Source organism: Daktulosphaira vitifoliae, unplaced genomic scaffold (assembly GCF_025091365.1).
Source record: "Daktulosphaira vitifoliae isolate Bord-2020 unplaced genomic scaffold, ASM2509136v1 Scaffold_1, whole genome shotgun sequence".
Taxonomy (NCBI): Eukaryota; Metazoa; Arthropoda; class Insecta; order Hemiptera; family Phylloxeridae; genus Daktulosphaira; species Daktulosphaira vitifoliae.
Window position 1 is genome coordinate 47,212,153 of NW_026099572.1, and position 16,089 is coordinate 47,228,241.

Consider the following 16,089-nt stretch of genomic DNA (forward strand, 5'->3'; position numbering starts at 1 on the left):
AATGATAAAATCAATGTAACCAACATCACTTAACAATTTTTTTACTATCTATAAAGTATGAATTGTTACTTCGAGAGGACGCCACTAGAATATAAGGTAAAATATTTCAGTTCAAAAATTTAACTCATAAAATTTGGATTTTAAGTTTTAAGTTTTAAGTTGTAGTTCATTATTCAACTTTTAAAGTTCACAAATCCATTTCAACATAGCTAAGTTATTTTTGAAAAGAAGAAATTTTTAAAATTAAGTTTTACATTGAAGGTAACGTGAAAAATTATTTTTTAAATCATAGTGAAAAATTTGATTTTTTGTAGGTTTAAACTATACATTGACATAATGTCAAAAATTGTTTTCACTATTCTAGAATATAGTATATTACTATTCTACTGTTTCATAGGTTAAAACTTCTACTATAAGAATAGTAATAAAGTATAATAATTACTAGAATAATTGGGATCCATCCAATGAAATGAATATGATTAACAAATATTTTGTTATTAAACATTAAAATAATTTATGTTTAAATTAGTAGTGTAGAATAAAATGCCCAAATTTCCCATTTGCCACATCAAAACTATACCAAATGCAAAAATTAATAAAAAAGTATTATGCAATACAACTAATTTAAATAATACTTTGAGAGTAATAAGTAGCTAATAAATAGTATTATAAACTATTTCTACATTACAAAATAATATATATAATAATTATAAAAAATTAAGATCATTATAAAATCTTATAAGAAGAGTTCAGTGTTATAGTTAATAGGTTCAGGGTTAATTTCAAGATCAGATTTAATTTGTTAAAATTTGAAATTATACAGTTTTTGTTGTTTGTAATATTTAAATTAAATAAAAAGTATATTTAGCAATTAATACTAATTATATAATTTAATAAATTACAAGTAAATTAAAACTTGTAAGAAAACTGTTTCTTAAAACTTATGTAAGTGTACAATTTCATTATTAGCAAACATGGTATCAATTATGCAGTCAAAATACTTAAATAACTTGTGTTCAATTTCTTTTATACTAAGTAGTGGTAAAACTTAATACTAAGTTTTACAAATAGAAACTATAATGTTAGAGAAAAAATAATAAACTAAATTTAACGAAACTAATATTTAAAAATTTTGAAATTTAGTTTAAAGAAATAAATAAAAATTATAAAATCACAAATTAAATAAATGTCATAAAATTCAATTGTACAATACAAAAATTATTATAAAATTAAAAAAATTTCATTAATTTTAAACTAAAGGACACATTTTAAATTTCATCTCTGTTCATATTCATTTAAATTAAATTATATTATATTGCTGTATATTAATTAATAATCATTATGTTTATTTGGATATTTAACATAATTATATTCAATATTACTACAAAGTAAAATTAGTAGTTATAAGAAAATGTCTTATTTCGAAAAAAAAAATTGTGTAGTCCTATAACTTTTAATTTTTAATATTGATGTCATTTTTTAATATAATTAAAGTTAATTACAATAAGATAGATTTAATGAAAATGTCCATTAATATATATAAACAACTTTATTAATATAAATAAAAATACAGCGGACTGCTCACTTTGTGAGTTGCCTATAGACACAGTTTACCAATTCAATACGGTTGTACATAGCATTACAGTTAAAAATGAATACAGATATAAATAAAATAAAATAAAGATAATAATTAAATTAACAGTAGATNTAGAAATGGTATTATTATTATGCAATTATACCTCTGGTCTATGGGAAGATGAGGTATATGATTTTTAAATTCTAATAATTCTTTTAAAAAGTTGAAAAAATTGATTAAGGTAATGGTACTAGTCATTAGCTTACTAACTTGTTTTTGTCAATCGTGTTTAGGACATATTAAATAATTTATTAAAAATTTAAGTAATTTTTAAAATCTAAAAATGATTAAAAAAACTAAATTCTACTTTACTGAACCTAAAATAAAAATAAATTCTTTTACATAAGTACAAAAGCATAGTCATTTTAAATTTAAGCCAATAGTTTAAGAAGTTACATAAATATATTATCCAACAGTTTTTTGCATTATTTTTAACATGCTTAACAACATAAGGCATTTTATTATAATATGTTCTATTTTTAGTTGGTATTTATTCTTAGCTATTAAAATAATTAATGGTTATTAGACGAAAATCATTATATACATTTAAATTTACATTAAATTATTGTATTGCATATGATTAATTTATTAGAAAAATAATAATAATTAAATATTATCTAATTTTTTTTATTGAATGAAGTTTCAGAAAATTGTAACTCTTAAAGTACTTTTTTACTAACTTATAAACTCAAACTCTAAAAACTTTACTTTTGCAACACTCAAATCAATGAAAGAAACTAATAGTATAATTGAATAGAATATTTTTTTGGTTGAACGTTACACTGATTTAACATAAGCGAATTCTTGGCTCTAAATATTTCAAATGTCTCTATGTAAAATTACTTAATAAATTATTACTCTGTTAGATTGTTTTTATTTAATCATATTTAAATTTTCTATGCGGACATTTGTTCTTTTGTAGAATAAAAATTAAAAACTTTAGTTGACGTGCTAAATACTAGATAAATTTATAAAGGAAATGTAACAATCTTTATCAAACATGTATTTTTTTTAATAAATATAATTTCTAAGAAATATTTTCTCAGTTTTAAATATAATAATTCATACTAAGAATAATAATAATTTAATATTTTTGTTTATTACGTTTTGGTAAACAAATTAAATTGATCATAAGTAAATGTTTAATTTACCAAATTTAGCATTAAATATAAAGATAAGATAGATCCACATAGTAGATAAGATCTTATCTAATCTATGGTGAATTTTACTTTATGTCAGTAAAATATCATAAGTTTATTTTGATTTTTTATTGCTTTTCTTTAATATTTAAGCAACACTTAATATAAAAACAAAATGAAGGGTTATTTTGAAAATCGTGTTTAAAAAAGATGAAGTCATTCGACCAATATAAAAAATAACAGCCCTACTGAAAAGGTAATATTTTGCAATTATCCACGTACTATTAATTAAAATTTTATTTGTTCATATCTTCAACTTAAAGTTTTACATCAAAATAAGTTAAGTAAATTTTTGAGGATTACATCGATTTATTACATATAATATTAAAAATATTTTAATATTTAAGTTAATATGCATAAGACTAACAATATTTGATCTTTTATTCATGAGTATTAATGTAATGTTTTCGGAAAATGGCGTGATTATTTCAAGATCAGTTAAACATTGATGAAGAAAATTTATACTTACAAGATTTCGAAACTTAGCACTTTTTTATTACATAAAAAGATAAACATTATCATGAAAACTATTGATGCATACTTGATAAAAATTAAAGCTTACAAAAAGTTCTGTTAAAGAAACGTCTATTTAATTTGACGTTGGTTTTAAGGTAAGTAAATTCGAAACGATTTTTTAATTTTTTCAAATTAAAAAAACAGTATAGAAACTTAAGGTTACCTCAAAATTTCAGAATAAAATAGTTATATTAGTATTTATTTGAATATTTCTTCGATCAAAACTAAGATTGTATTTAATATATTTTGATGATACAACTTCCTCAGTATTAAAGTTACTAGGACTTCACCTCCTACCAAATATTAAGTTGCACCTATGGTTCTTGAATTTAAGATTGGGTAATATATTTTTTGATATCGAATTAACCTTTTCACTTCTAATACAGTAAATGTTGAAATAAGTGCTCGGAACATCTGCAGATGTATGAAAAGAATCAAGGCCACTATTATATCTTCAAAGTATTAATTATTATTATTCATAATGGTTAACCTACCTATTTGACAAAATCGTTTGAACTAATGCAGCAATGTGAAATACGCTCTACAAAACAAATTGTAATTAGACTCGCGTGTTTTTAAAAGACAAAATTTTTCACGTTTAAACTAGTGATGGGAAATATCGAATAGTAACTATCGAACTATTCGAATAGTAAAAATGTTCGATAGTTACACAATATATTCGAATGGTTCTTCTTATTATAATTAAGTGTTCTTAATAAAAATTTTAGGTAAAACTAATCGAATATTTTTTGAAACCATTCAGTAGCCCATTCATAGTTCTAAAAACTATTCGATTGTCTATTCAATAGTTTAAAATGCCCATCACTTGTTTAAACTAAATTAAAAAACTTATAATGTTGTATACCTACTGATTCTTTTGTTTAAAGTTCATATGCTTTAAATTATTTCGGTGTATTATAAAGGCAAGACATTTTTCATTTGATAAACAACTACACTACGATAGTAGACGTAATAAAGATAATCTTTTGTATTTTAACCATTATTCTTATTTGAATTTTGGATTTCACGCATATTTTTTTTTATAATTAATATGTCATGAGCTTGAGACATGATAAATTGATTTGATCAAATGAATCATTTTTATAAGCGCCTTTTTTATTAGCTTCGATGCGAAGCTGAGAAGGTATTTTATTATCCTGTACTTACTTTTACTTTTCTGAAAAATTAAAAATCAAGAATTATAGTAAATTATGAAAATGGTAAAAGCGTGTGTTCATACATACTTTTTAACCATGGTATTTTTGATATATCGAAAAATACTGGCGTTTGAATCAGTCGTTAGATATCCCATATATTGTGATTTCGATATTAATCGATGACATCATAATGTGGATACTCAGTAATTATAAATTAATTGGTTCATGATAGATACTTCACTGAATATATATATATATATGAGATTAAACTCCTAATGATTAAATTGTTTTAATACTAATCTTTAAATTCTTCAAATTTTATGATTTTTTAAATTGGTATTTTAAAATGTTGAGGTGAACTGGATACCTTCCAGTGGCGCTAAAAATATTTATACAATAAAAGAAGTTGTTTAAATTTAGTACAATATTTTTGTTTCCTACATTTTATTTTTTGTTATTAAATACATCATTCAAATTAAATATATCTATTTGAAGCCGTATTGGTTAAACATGAACTGAAGGGGGCGAAAAGGCAAAGGAAAATTTATAAGTTAATACAGTTAGAGAACTCTTTGGGGAGTTAATACAGTTAAAAAGCTATTTTTGGGCATTAAGAATACTTTGCAATTATTTTTAACCAAACAGCCTAATTATTTTCATGAATTACATTGCATATAATAACCACTGATTTGAAGCCTCAATATATAAAAAATAATAGTTATTCTTGACGAAAATTGGTGCGATATCACATTTCAATATCGTTAATATTTTAGCAAAAGTAATATTATTTTCAATAAAATTATAAATAATTTTTGTTTTTAGTATTCTTCAAAAAAATGTTTAAATAAGGCGCTAAAAGGATTATCATTGGTAATTAATTGAAAATGGTAGTTATTAGATTTATATATTTCATTTCACGTAGATATTAAAGCTCTTTAAAAGACTGGTTTTTATTTAATTTTTAACTATCTTGAAGTAAAATAATTTTTATTAAGAATATTTAGAACTTTCAATAAAAATTACTATTAAAACCAAAAAGTATAACACAATATTCCCTTCAAGAAATATTTTATATTTCTGTTTAATCCCAAGACTAAAAAAACTAGATTTGCCTATTTAGATTTGAGTTAATACAATCATATTATCGTTGTTTTGTGTGTTTTTCGTACCGACCGCAAATATTGTTCATTAACGGTTAGTGAGCAACATCCCATGGGTTTTAAGAGGGTATGAAACCCTTTTTACGTATCAACCAATGGATACCAATTACCACGTTCAGTATGCGTAACCGTATTGTGCTACTGTGTTCCGTATTAAATAAGTTGTCACAATGATATTCTTAGGAGTGACCGCAACGAGAATCCCTCTGGCAGGTAATTAAACAAATTTATGTTCTTTTTGGAGAAATTTTTTTTTTTTTATATCGTGTAAATATATAATTTTATGTATTTATAAACCGTAATGATGCATGAACGCGCGCTCTGAGGCGGCGGCTGAGGTCAATGACCGGCGATAACTGTTGGCACATGTTGCCCCGCTGTGCGCGCGCACCCCGCTGCCGTCGCCTGTACATTCGCAGCACACGCTCGGACCGCCGCCGCTCGGCTCCCAAGTTTGCGCCGGCATCAGCTCGCGACCACCAGTCTCTAACGTGCCGCATGTAATAACTGTCCCGTCGAAAGCCCGCCAACGACACAGTGTCACAAAAGTCGTCATAGTTTTGATAATACATACATTCATTTTACATTGTCTGCGTTCGGTTGACTAACTATACATTTGTTTATACTCGAAAACATTTTTCAGTGTCGTCTAATTTTTTTATCAACGAGCTGTAAAGTGTTCGAATTGTGCGTGAATTAGTGTGTGTGTGTGTGTGTGTGTTTTGTAGTGCGTATTTCGTAATTTACAGGTCACAGTGACCCCGAGAGTGTACCGTCGTGGAAATATTCGCTTTTTTTGCCGAGATTTTCAAAAGTTAGGGTCCACAATATTGATTAAAATTTTACATTGTAAAATTTATTATAAATTACCTTTATTTAAAACGTTACATTTTCGTAGTGCTCGAATTGGGTAGGAGAATAAGCCGGGGAGTTAAGGTTTTGCAAAGCTCATTTGAGTACGTTCCTCTTATCCAAATCGAGTACTGTAATTGCATTAGTTTTATTTCGTTTTTTTTAACAACACAGGGTTGACTTATCGAAACTATGTGTTCATTAATTCAGTAAAAAATTAAGTTTAACATCTCAACCGGGATAGATCGGGCTGGGATCGTAAAAGTCGTAGACCGTTTGTTTTTGTTTTTTAGGCGTATAACGACTGAAAAAAATCATTTGCCTGTTCAATCACATGTTTTTCGGATTTTCGCCGTTGTCGTCGTCGTCCTGTGGTGGTTTACCGGTTTGTTTTTACGTACTGCCGTTTGAAAGTTCGACGAGGTGTTACGCAGCAGTGTGTCGTCAGCCAGCAAGATCGACACGACCGTGTGATTAATCACATTTTTATAATAGTCACTATAAATATTGTACACGATGATCGGGCGTGACGGCGCTCGTGAGTGGCGACAGTACGGGCCCATCATCGTCGGTCGTCGCCGTCTACTCTCCAAGTTGTTCATTTCCGACGATACAACGTAATGAACTTTCTCTGAATGTGCTCTGTGACTCTGTGAGTGTGATTATTCGCCTAAAGTATAAACCGGAACGGTATCAAGTCTGTAACCGTTTTGTAAACCTTTTGAAGCCTATCCAACGCCGAGGACTCCGTAAATCGTCTGTGCAATTGTGACAACCGTTAACTGCCAACAATCATCTTCGCAGACACCATTATGCCGGCGTACGTCGTTCAAATGTAAGTAAATTCATTTACACGTTTTAGTACCCGCAAACGCATCACACACAATATGAGATGTCTAGTGGTTTAATGAGTTTTTTTTTTTTTTTATGCGTGTTACACTGTAGGCCTGAAAGTCAAATCTTTACAGGTACACGGCGAGTCGTACGACTTCCATTGAAAGTTGTCGTTTCCGCCGTGTGTACGTACACGTTGCGTATGTATTTATAGACTATACGGGGCCGTCGACGCTCCGGTGCAGTGCTGTGCGATCACACTCGCCGAGGTGCTTGACGGCAGCGGCGACGGGTGTGCGTGTTTTGAGTTCAATGACCGTTGTCGTCGTTGTCGGTTCTAGTGTTGGGTGCAGGCATTAATTGGCAACCGGAATAAGAGAGAGAGAGAGAACAAACTGTTGGCGCACTCAAAGGCATAATCGTAATGATACTGGTTGTTCTAATTTGTAAGTTCAATGTTATGGTAATCGTTTTTTAGTTTTCATTTTTTATTCAAAGCGAAATTCGAAAATAAATTACAACTACGGAGGCTAAAACCGAACGGCGATCCGGTTGGCAAAAGTAAAGAAACGATGAAAAAACGTTACCGAGAACCGGTCACACCGGCCTTGGCCTTGTTCTTGGGGTATCGCAACTTCATTACTTTCTTAACAGAAAAAAAAAAAAAACGAGTAAACAATGAAAACATTATTAATGAAACGAGCGAATATTTAGGTATTATTATTTTTTTCTCTTACTATTATTGCCTATTCGTCGTAATTTATCACATATGCGTATTGTTTTAGTGACAATAAAAATTTGTATGCATACTTGACATCAGCAGCGGTTAACAGTTGTTGCTATTGTTATTGTTATTATTATTTTTTTCCAATCGACAAATCCCGACGAATTTGCTGAACATTTGAAAAACTGTATGTATAATTTAAACAAATCCAACACGCATAGTCGGTTAGAATAATTTGTACACCGCATGGTTTTTTTAGCTGACGTTTCGATACGTTACGATTGCGAATAGTCAAACGGGTAGGTCGATACGTGTTTGATATTATGTATTAAATATTATTTTTCTTACGGAGTGTTTTGAACGAGCGAGGGCTGTGGCGGCGGCGGTGGTGGTGGCGGCGTAGCGGGGTCGTCCAGGGTCGTTGCCTCATTACTGACCTACATTCAGATGAACGAGAGCAACGACCTCTCGGGCCGCGGATAAATGGTCGACGGGTGCCCGAACGGCGCGCGTGTAGAGCGGCTCCCATACGTACGACACGCCCCGCACCGCCGCCACCTTGGCGCACTCGAAGGGAGCTGAAGGAGTATATATTTGGAGGGAAAGATCCAAACCTCCTTCCGTACGCACTGTGCGTGTAATCTATCCTTCGATCTGTTGTGACAAACGGGTGTGGACGCGTTTTATTGCGTTGTCACAATAACGCCGTCCGATCTATACACTAGCGCTGCCCTCAAACGATTTGGCCTAAGAGAATATAAACCGTAGTAAATAATTAAACACTGGCATGGCGGTGATTTTCCAACGGTACTGCCGCGACTTGGACCAGAAGCCTCGTGTATCTGAACATGAACGGGACCGACCAAGGTCGGACCGTGGCAAGTTCACGGGTACGCACGATTAGTCGTGATTGTATCGTTTTTCACAAAAATAAATAAAAAACCGGCTACGCGTTTAGCCAATCCGACGAGGCGTCATCATCTGCTGTTTGGTACATTTTCCTGTCGCGTCAAAGGTCCACGACCGGTCGACAACAACATGTTTTTTAGCCACCGAACATATTCAATATTAATCATTACATTACACAATAACGTGCAACGTTATCCATAATAGGGTTTGGATAGGTTAAAAACAACTTAATAATAACGTTTCTTTGTTTAAATGTTTGTGGGACTTTTTTGTTATATTATAGGCAAGATGACGTCAGCGGTGACTACAAATAAATTTTATTACTCCTGGTTTGCAATTATCGTCGTAAATACTGTTGATTTTTCTCTGTGTTCGGTAATAGCTAATCTCCAAAAACCGCTCATAAATTATAATAGCTGGGCGAGTAAACGTTTTTAACGTCCTTCGATTTTCGGCAGTACTTCGTCGTATACTCTGTACGCTATTGACGTACATTCATAGTGTTTTACTTAGATTCATAGGCAAATCACTGAAAAAAAAAATCTGGCGATGTCGGGATATAAAAAAAAAAAAAAACCAATATTACAAAACGCACATCGCTCTCATAAGTAAAACGATAAAAACCGGGAGTTCATTGACCCTACAGCTACGCGTACGAACGCGATCAGTCCAGTACACTGTCTAACTCGTTCGGCGTAAAGATGTTATTACAATGTTATTTTGCGCGTTATATTAATCGACGAATAATTTATGCAAAAAAATAATAACAAAACGTATAATACTCGTAATTAATTGTTACGGGAGAAATTCGAAATAAATGTGCGAGTAAATGAGGGAAAAGTGCGTCGTCACCCATTGTAGTTACGTACGTACACGTATAGCGGCGGCGGCGGCGCCGAGAAAGGTTCATGACCTCATGCTCTTTACTGGCGGCCACAGATGATGCAAAGGACGGCCAATGAACCTACTTCTCCCGGTGTTATAAAAATAACAAAACACCGACCGGGGCCGGCCTGTGATCGATCGGCGGAACGCACCGCTCTCGTTCCACGAAAGTGTATCGTAACGGTCGTCGATGTATGTACGCCGCAAATGTTTTACTATTTTCCGCCATCACCATTTTCCCCAATATCTGAGGTGATAATTTTGGCGAGTAGCTCATACGGCGCGTCGACAATATGCGAATTTTGATTTCATTGTATTTTTATTGAATTGTATTGACAATTGAACGTACTTTGGACGTTCGTTGATATTGCGTGGGGTCTTCTAAACGTAAGAAAACGCGGGCATCCCTTTGGTGTGTGTGTGTGACGGTTGCTGGCCTGCGCGCCATAAAGCATTTTGCGCGCGCGCCTGCTGTTCCGGGCTTGGGTTCAACGAACTCTGTCACTGCAGCGGGTCCAACGGTCACCCCCGCACATACGCGCGCCACAGCCCACCACTTCCGCGTTGGCTTAATGCGTGTTTTGTTCGCCGTCGATGGCATAGCAGCACTTCTTCCAAACGCATCCACCTCACTTCGTAAATTCGTTTGGAAAACAATGTAAATATCATTTGTATACACACACACCGTTTAGATAGGCCCAATAGAGTGATAGACCGCCAGAGTGTACTTTGGTGGTCTGTTACTAGCAGAGTTAGGAATTACTTACATTGATAACAGCGCATCCGTGTCGTTTACCTTTTGCGAACGCTTGTGGTAATCTCGCAAACAAACACGGCGTTTTCCTCCAGATTGGTGGTCGAAAACGGATGTGATAAAAACGTCCAGAGTTTATTGGTCTCTTTAACGTACCAAAGCATTTGTCTTGTGAATGTGTAAAACGAATAAATCGGGTGGGCTATGCATTAGGACGAGAACCCGTAGAAATGCTGTGCCGGCAAATAATATTGTGAGGCAGTGACGCAAATAACAAGCCAGTTCGGACGATCTGTGTAACTGATACCACCACAGTTGCATTGTGTAAATGATAATTTCATGAAATTTGATTGCACGTTCCAAGTTCAAAGCTCCACACACAACTAGTATCCCGAGGCAGACCGTATCTTAATTGTTCCTATGTTTATTTTTATCTGTATTTGCCCAAAGTCTAAAAATTGCTGTACACATTTTTTTTATGTGCAAATAATTTTTTTATATAATTTACACACAAAATGTTCCTTTAATTTTTTTTTCAAATAACATTTGAGCAAAACTAATATTTGATTAGATTTGTTGCTGCTATTTATAAATAATTTAACCGTGCATGGGTTATTCCTTATTGCGAACGGCACAATTTCTATTTTTTTTCCTTATTAAATTTAAATAATGATAAAAATATAAATCCATACTGAAGTTGTATATTTTTATCATTATATTTCAGTGGTTGACTAATTTCGTATTGTTTAGCTGGTGTGATTTCATTTCAAGTTCAAGAGAATAATATTTCCTATTTTTTTTTAATTTCACCTTGAACTATTTATACCAGTATTTTAGTAGTTGGACTTATTGTTTTCTAATCTCTTCCTAGCCAACGGTCGATGCGCTGCGGTCCCAAGTTCATTAAATTATTCACATTGGCGGATTGCGGAAATAAATAACACGGGTGAATAAACTTTAGTTATTTTATAATAATTTAGTAATGATTGATAATTTGACAAAATTTAAAGTTTGATATCATTGCGGTTACTTTGAGCTCAATACTGTTTATTGACTACTTGTCAATACGTTATCTCGGAACGTGATGCAGATAAGTTCCTACTTATTTATTTTACACTAGATTATGTAATTAAAAACGGCAAAATATTTGTATTTCAAACACTTATGTAGAGGTGAATGATTCATGTCATTTGTTTTGGTAGTTTCCATTATTTTCGTCTAAAAATTGTTCACCCTTTTTTTTCCTATAAAACTGTAGGAGTGTGTTATTTGAATTCAAGTAAAAGTTTGAAAAATACATAATTGTAATCATGGTCATCGACCTCAAACCTTCAGCAGCTTTAGTCTCAAATGGTTTTTTTTTTGTGTTTATGGGTAACTTATGTCTGTTAAAAAATTATAAAAACGTTACTAAGAAATAGCATATATCTAATTAATAAAGTAAATTTTTATTTATATATCAAGAGATGATATGTCATCATAAAAATAATATCCATTTACGTATTTATAGCAGCATGTAGAAATAGAATGCTAAATGATTTCATAGATTCAGAATTTTTTAATGGGATATGTTCTAAATCTAATATAAATTGTGTTACAAACGTTTGCATGATACGATAATCTGGTATTGATGGTCATAAAAAAATAACAATTTTTACCATCATCATATTGTCTCTTGTCTCTTAACTAATGTACTCACATAAGCTTTTATTTATTAACATAGTTTTAGTTAAAAATTGACCTAAAATAATCAAATAGTTATTGGTTTTATACTATCTGTGGTCAAGTTAATCGAATAAAATATGATGTGTCAATATGTTCCTAAAAAACTAATGAAACACTTAAATTGTGTTTAAACAAAAACATAATAATTTTGTTTTATAGTTAGCTGAACGAAATTTACATCAATGTAAAATATTCCATTACTATTATTAAGGAGTTCAAATTTTGTTAAAAATGTTATAATATTGAATTATTATTATTATTATTATTATAGAACATCAATTTTCATTTTTATCGAATAATTTATCATATGGAACATAATTGGGTCAAGTAGGGTAAATGTAAACGAATAGGTTAATTGTAAGTTCATTTTTCTCTTAGAATATTTAGCAGATTTGTTTTTTAGTTGAAAAATTCTGTTCTTTTTATGAATTGTTATCATATTAAATGTACGTTCTAAATAAAAACTTGTACATTAATCTAAAAAAATACATTTAAAATTACCCCAATTTATCTTAAATGAGTTAGCCATAATTATATGTAGGACGCAAATTCATTTGCAAGTTGCATTGATAATTACTTTAGTGTTTGCTAGTATACATGTATGTATGTGAGGGGCGACTGTCCTTTGAAATAACTTTACTTGTCTAAAGTTGGCGGTAGTATTATTTTTTTGACAAGTTAAGCCACAGACATCTCTTAGATTTTATTCATGATAAAGTGTACAAATTTTAGTGTTGAAAAAAATATTAACAACTACTTAGCAAGTGAATTTATTATTATCTTTTGGGTTGAACGCATAGCTATCAAGTCATAAACACCATGTTTGATTACGGATGTTGTGGGTTATTATTTACATATATTTGTGATACGTTTTTAATATCCAATTGTTATTTTTTCTTTATCATATATATATATATATGTGTGCAGGTTGTTCCACCGTGATTTGACTATATAAAATGATGCTAAAATTAGTAAATCACGATGGGACACCTTTTACACACACACACACACACACACACACATATATATATATATATAAAACAAAAGAATTTAAAATAGAAAATTTGCAAATATATCTAATGAAATATTTTTATACAATCACAGTTTATAGTATTAGTTTTTAGAACTTTGACTTAAAAAATATAAAAATATTTCAGTGGTTTAATTTTACAGTAAAATTTATTTTCTCAAGTTAATTATTTCACTCGTTGATTTGTTTAAAAATAAATAGTCAAATAGGCAAAATGTAATATGTAAACAGAATTATTGACTGTCGTGCCATTGCAACTGAGTAAAATAAAAAGTGTCAAATTATATTGTCACAAGTGCGAAATGGTCATAAAGTGAGTGTAAAATAGGACGGTAGAATAATAGAATTACAAAGTTTATCATTAGGGTATATGAACTAATTCGAATTAAATCGTTAAAAAAACATGGTTTCCCCAAAAAAAACTACAGGGCATTGACACCAGTCTAGAGCGCATTGTACACAAGCACAGCGTTGGCCGCCCGGACTCCTTCGGAATGTTTGTCTCGTTTAGTTGGTTAAAAATATACAAATAAATACCGGTAATATCAATTTAACTACATCTATTTCGATTTGGTTGGAAGGTTTTTTTTTAGTTTTCAAAATAAATTTTAAAGGTCACTTATGGAATGCGTACTGGTAATTAATATAACTTATGAATTTTCATACTGACGTATTTATAATCGAAGAAAATAAATTATTAACAAATAAATGTATTTTTTGGGTTCCAACTATTTTTTAAATTTTCAATTTCATTGTATTAGAAATACAAAACTTGGAAAAATATTGATTTTGCATATTTTTTACAGCTAAATCCAATTCAAAATCACATAAGTTTATTGATAAAATGAAAAATTTGCAACGTTATGATCATTAAATCATAATCATAATGATTTGATAATACAAAGATATGTCTCCATTATATTTTCTAAGGCTAATTACTTTCAGATAGGCGTTAGGTTATGTACTTAGCGTATACAGCGCAATGTTAGGTTATAATATGAATCACATAACAGTTGATCTTTGTTAATTTAAAGTTTTATTAAACGAGTGCTGATTGTCAGTGCCTCTTGTATCTCATTAGACATTACGTAACGCTATGAAAATTATTAATTATTCCTTTTAAAACGATCTCTCGTAGTGACAAAATGTAAATCAAGAGAATTTTTTATAAGCGTCTTGAGAAATCGAGAATGTAGTGCTCGGCGTGCCCGTATTGTTAGATCAATTATCTTTGTGCGACCCTTTACTCCAAAAAAGGTTAAAATAATAAAACACTCCAATAGCAAAACTAATGTAGAAAACACATGGTATTTCTATAACTACACTATTCAGAATAATTTAAAAAAAAAATAATAAAAGTTGAACATTTTAAAGATTAACGAGAAAATTCAGTATTCTATTGGGATTTACTATTTTTGTCATAATATTACATTATTGTTTTTACGGTTTATTTAGTGTCGAATCATTAAACCCACACAATAAAAAGTTACTCCCAAAACAGTAAATTTCCACTATTTAATTATTTAACATAGTGGTTAACGTGATTTCTATATGTATGTTCGGTTATAATTTAAATTCAAATGATACTTAATTTCCTTTTAAATTAATACAACAATTCAATGCGGAACATAAGTCGGAAGTAGGCGTAATAGGACTGAGGCTTATATTGAGGGTACGAAGAGTAAATGACTCGTGAGCAGTTAGGCCACATTCCAATTCGTCGTTCAAATTTTTTATTTTAAACCTCATTAAAATAAATTCAGGACGGTACCATATGGATTTTGTAAAGGTTATAACATTTTCACACAATTTTGTTTCGGTAAAAAAAAAAATGTTTTGGTTAGTTTTACCGTATTTTTTATTTCTTTAATAGATCTATGTGTATAAGTAGTAAAATTCTAGGTAAAACATTACCATTTCAATTTTTAGACATTTAATAAATGATTTTAATAAATGAAATTAAGAATTTAATAAAGAAAATAACGGTTATCATAAGATTTGATTTTATTAATTAGCTAAAATATTTGCTAAAAATATTAAATGAGTATTATATTTTTATCATAAATAGTTAAATTAATCTATTAATGTAATAATGTATTTGTTAAAAGCCAAACAATCTTATAGTACAAACATAATTTATTCACAATAAGATACATAAAATCTGAAATTTTTGAAGACACCCACGTATTTATTTTTTGGTGACCCATCAAATATTAATTATGTTTCTATAAATTTCTACGAATAATATAATAACCAAACATTTTTACAATTTAGAAAGTTTCATTTGTATTTTCTTTCTAAAAATGGTTATTTACTCTTCTCGAATGACTCTTTCCCTTTTGTTATGACGTTTAACTATTATTTTGTCTTATGTTAACCGATAGATAGCATTGATAGTTACTCTAGTATAGAAAGTTACACCGATTCTAGTATCAAGTAATACAATGTTTTGATATTCAATTTATAACTGCTGTATTACGGTTTTAGTTTACAATATTTTTGATTAATCAAAAATATAATTGAACATTGTATAAAAACCAAATTAATATGATAAACATTTTCTTTTAATTTAACACTGTAGTTCGATATGAAATGTTTTAAAATTAAATGATTTCAAATGTTAAACATTTCATTATGAAAATAATTTGGCGTTGATTGTGAAGTTTCTGTACTGCAATATATTACCGTCAGATAGCGTTAGTATTTTA

At 30.1% G+C, this 16,089-nt stretch overlaps 1 protein-coding gene and 1 long non-coding RNA gene across 6 annotated transcripts in view; one reads left to right on the top strand and one right to left on the bottom strand.

The window, feature by feature from the left end:
• Positions 1 to 3,376: 3,376 nt before the first annotated feature.
• On the bottom strand, positions 3,377 to 10,995 carry LOC126894494 (uncharacterized). Of its 2 annotated transcripts, none has more exons than XR_007701426.1 (5): positions 10,640 to 10,995; positions 4,596 to 4,887; positions 4,221 to 4,528; positions 3,846 to 3,892; positions 3,377 to 3,765 (listed from the first exon to the last, which is right to left on the bottom strand). It is a non-coding gene; the product is annotated as an uncharacterized LOC126894494 (long non-coding RNA). The 2 variants fall into 2 exon arrangements; XR_007701425.1 differs by having other exon boundaries at positions 4,217 to 4,528.
• LOC126894484 (hormone receptor 4) overlaps positions 6,117 to 16,089 on the top strand; it is a 50,948-nt gene continuing 40,975 nt past the window's right edge. For 2 of the 4 annotated variants that reach the window (XM_050665545.1, XM_050665546.1), the window contains exon 1: positions 6,117 to 7,355. The gene's annotated coding sequence lies outside the window, so the exon portion shown is untranslated. The remainder of the gene's footprint in view (positions 7,356 to 16,089) is intronic. The other 2 variants (XM_050665542.1, XM_050665541.1) reach the window with 2 other exon arrangements.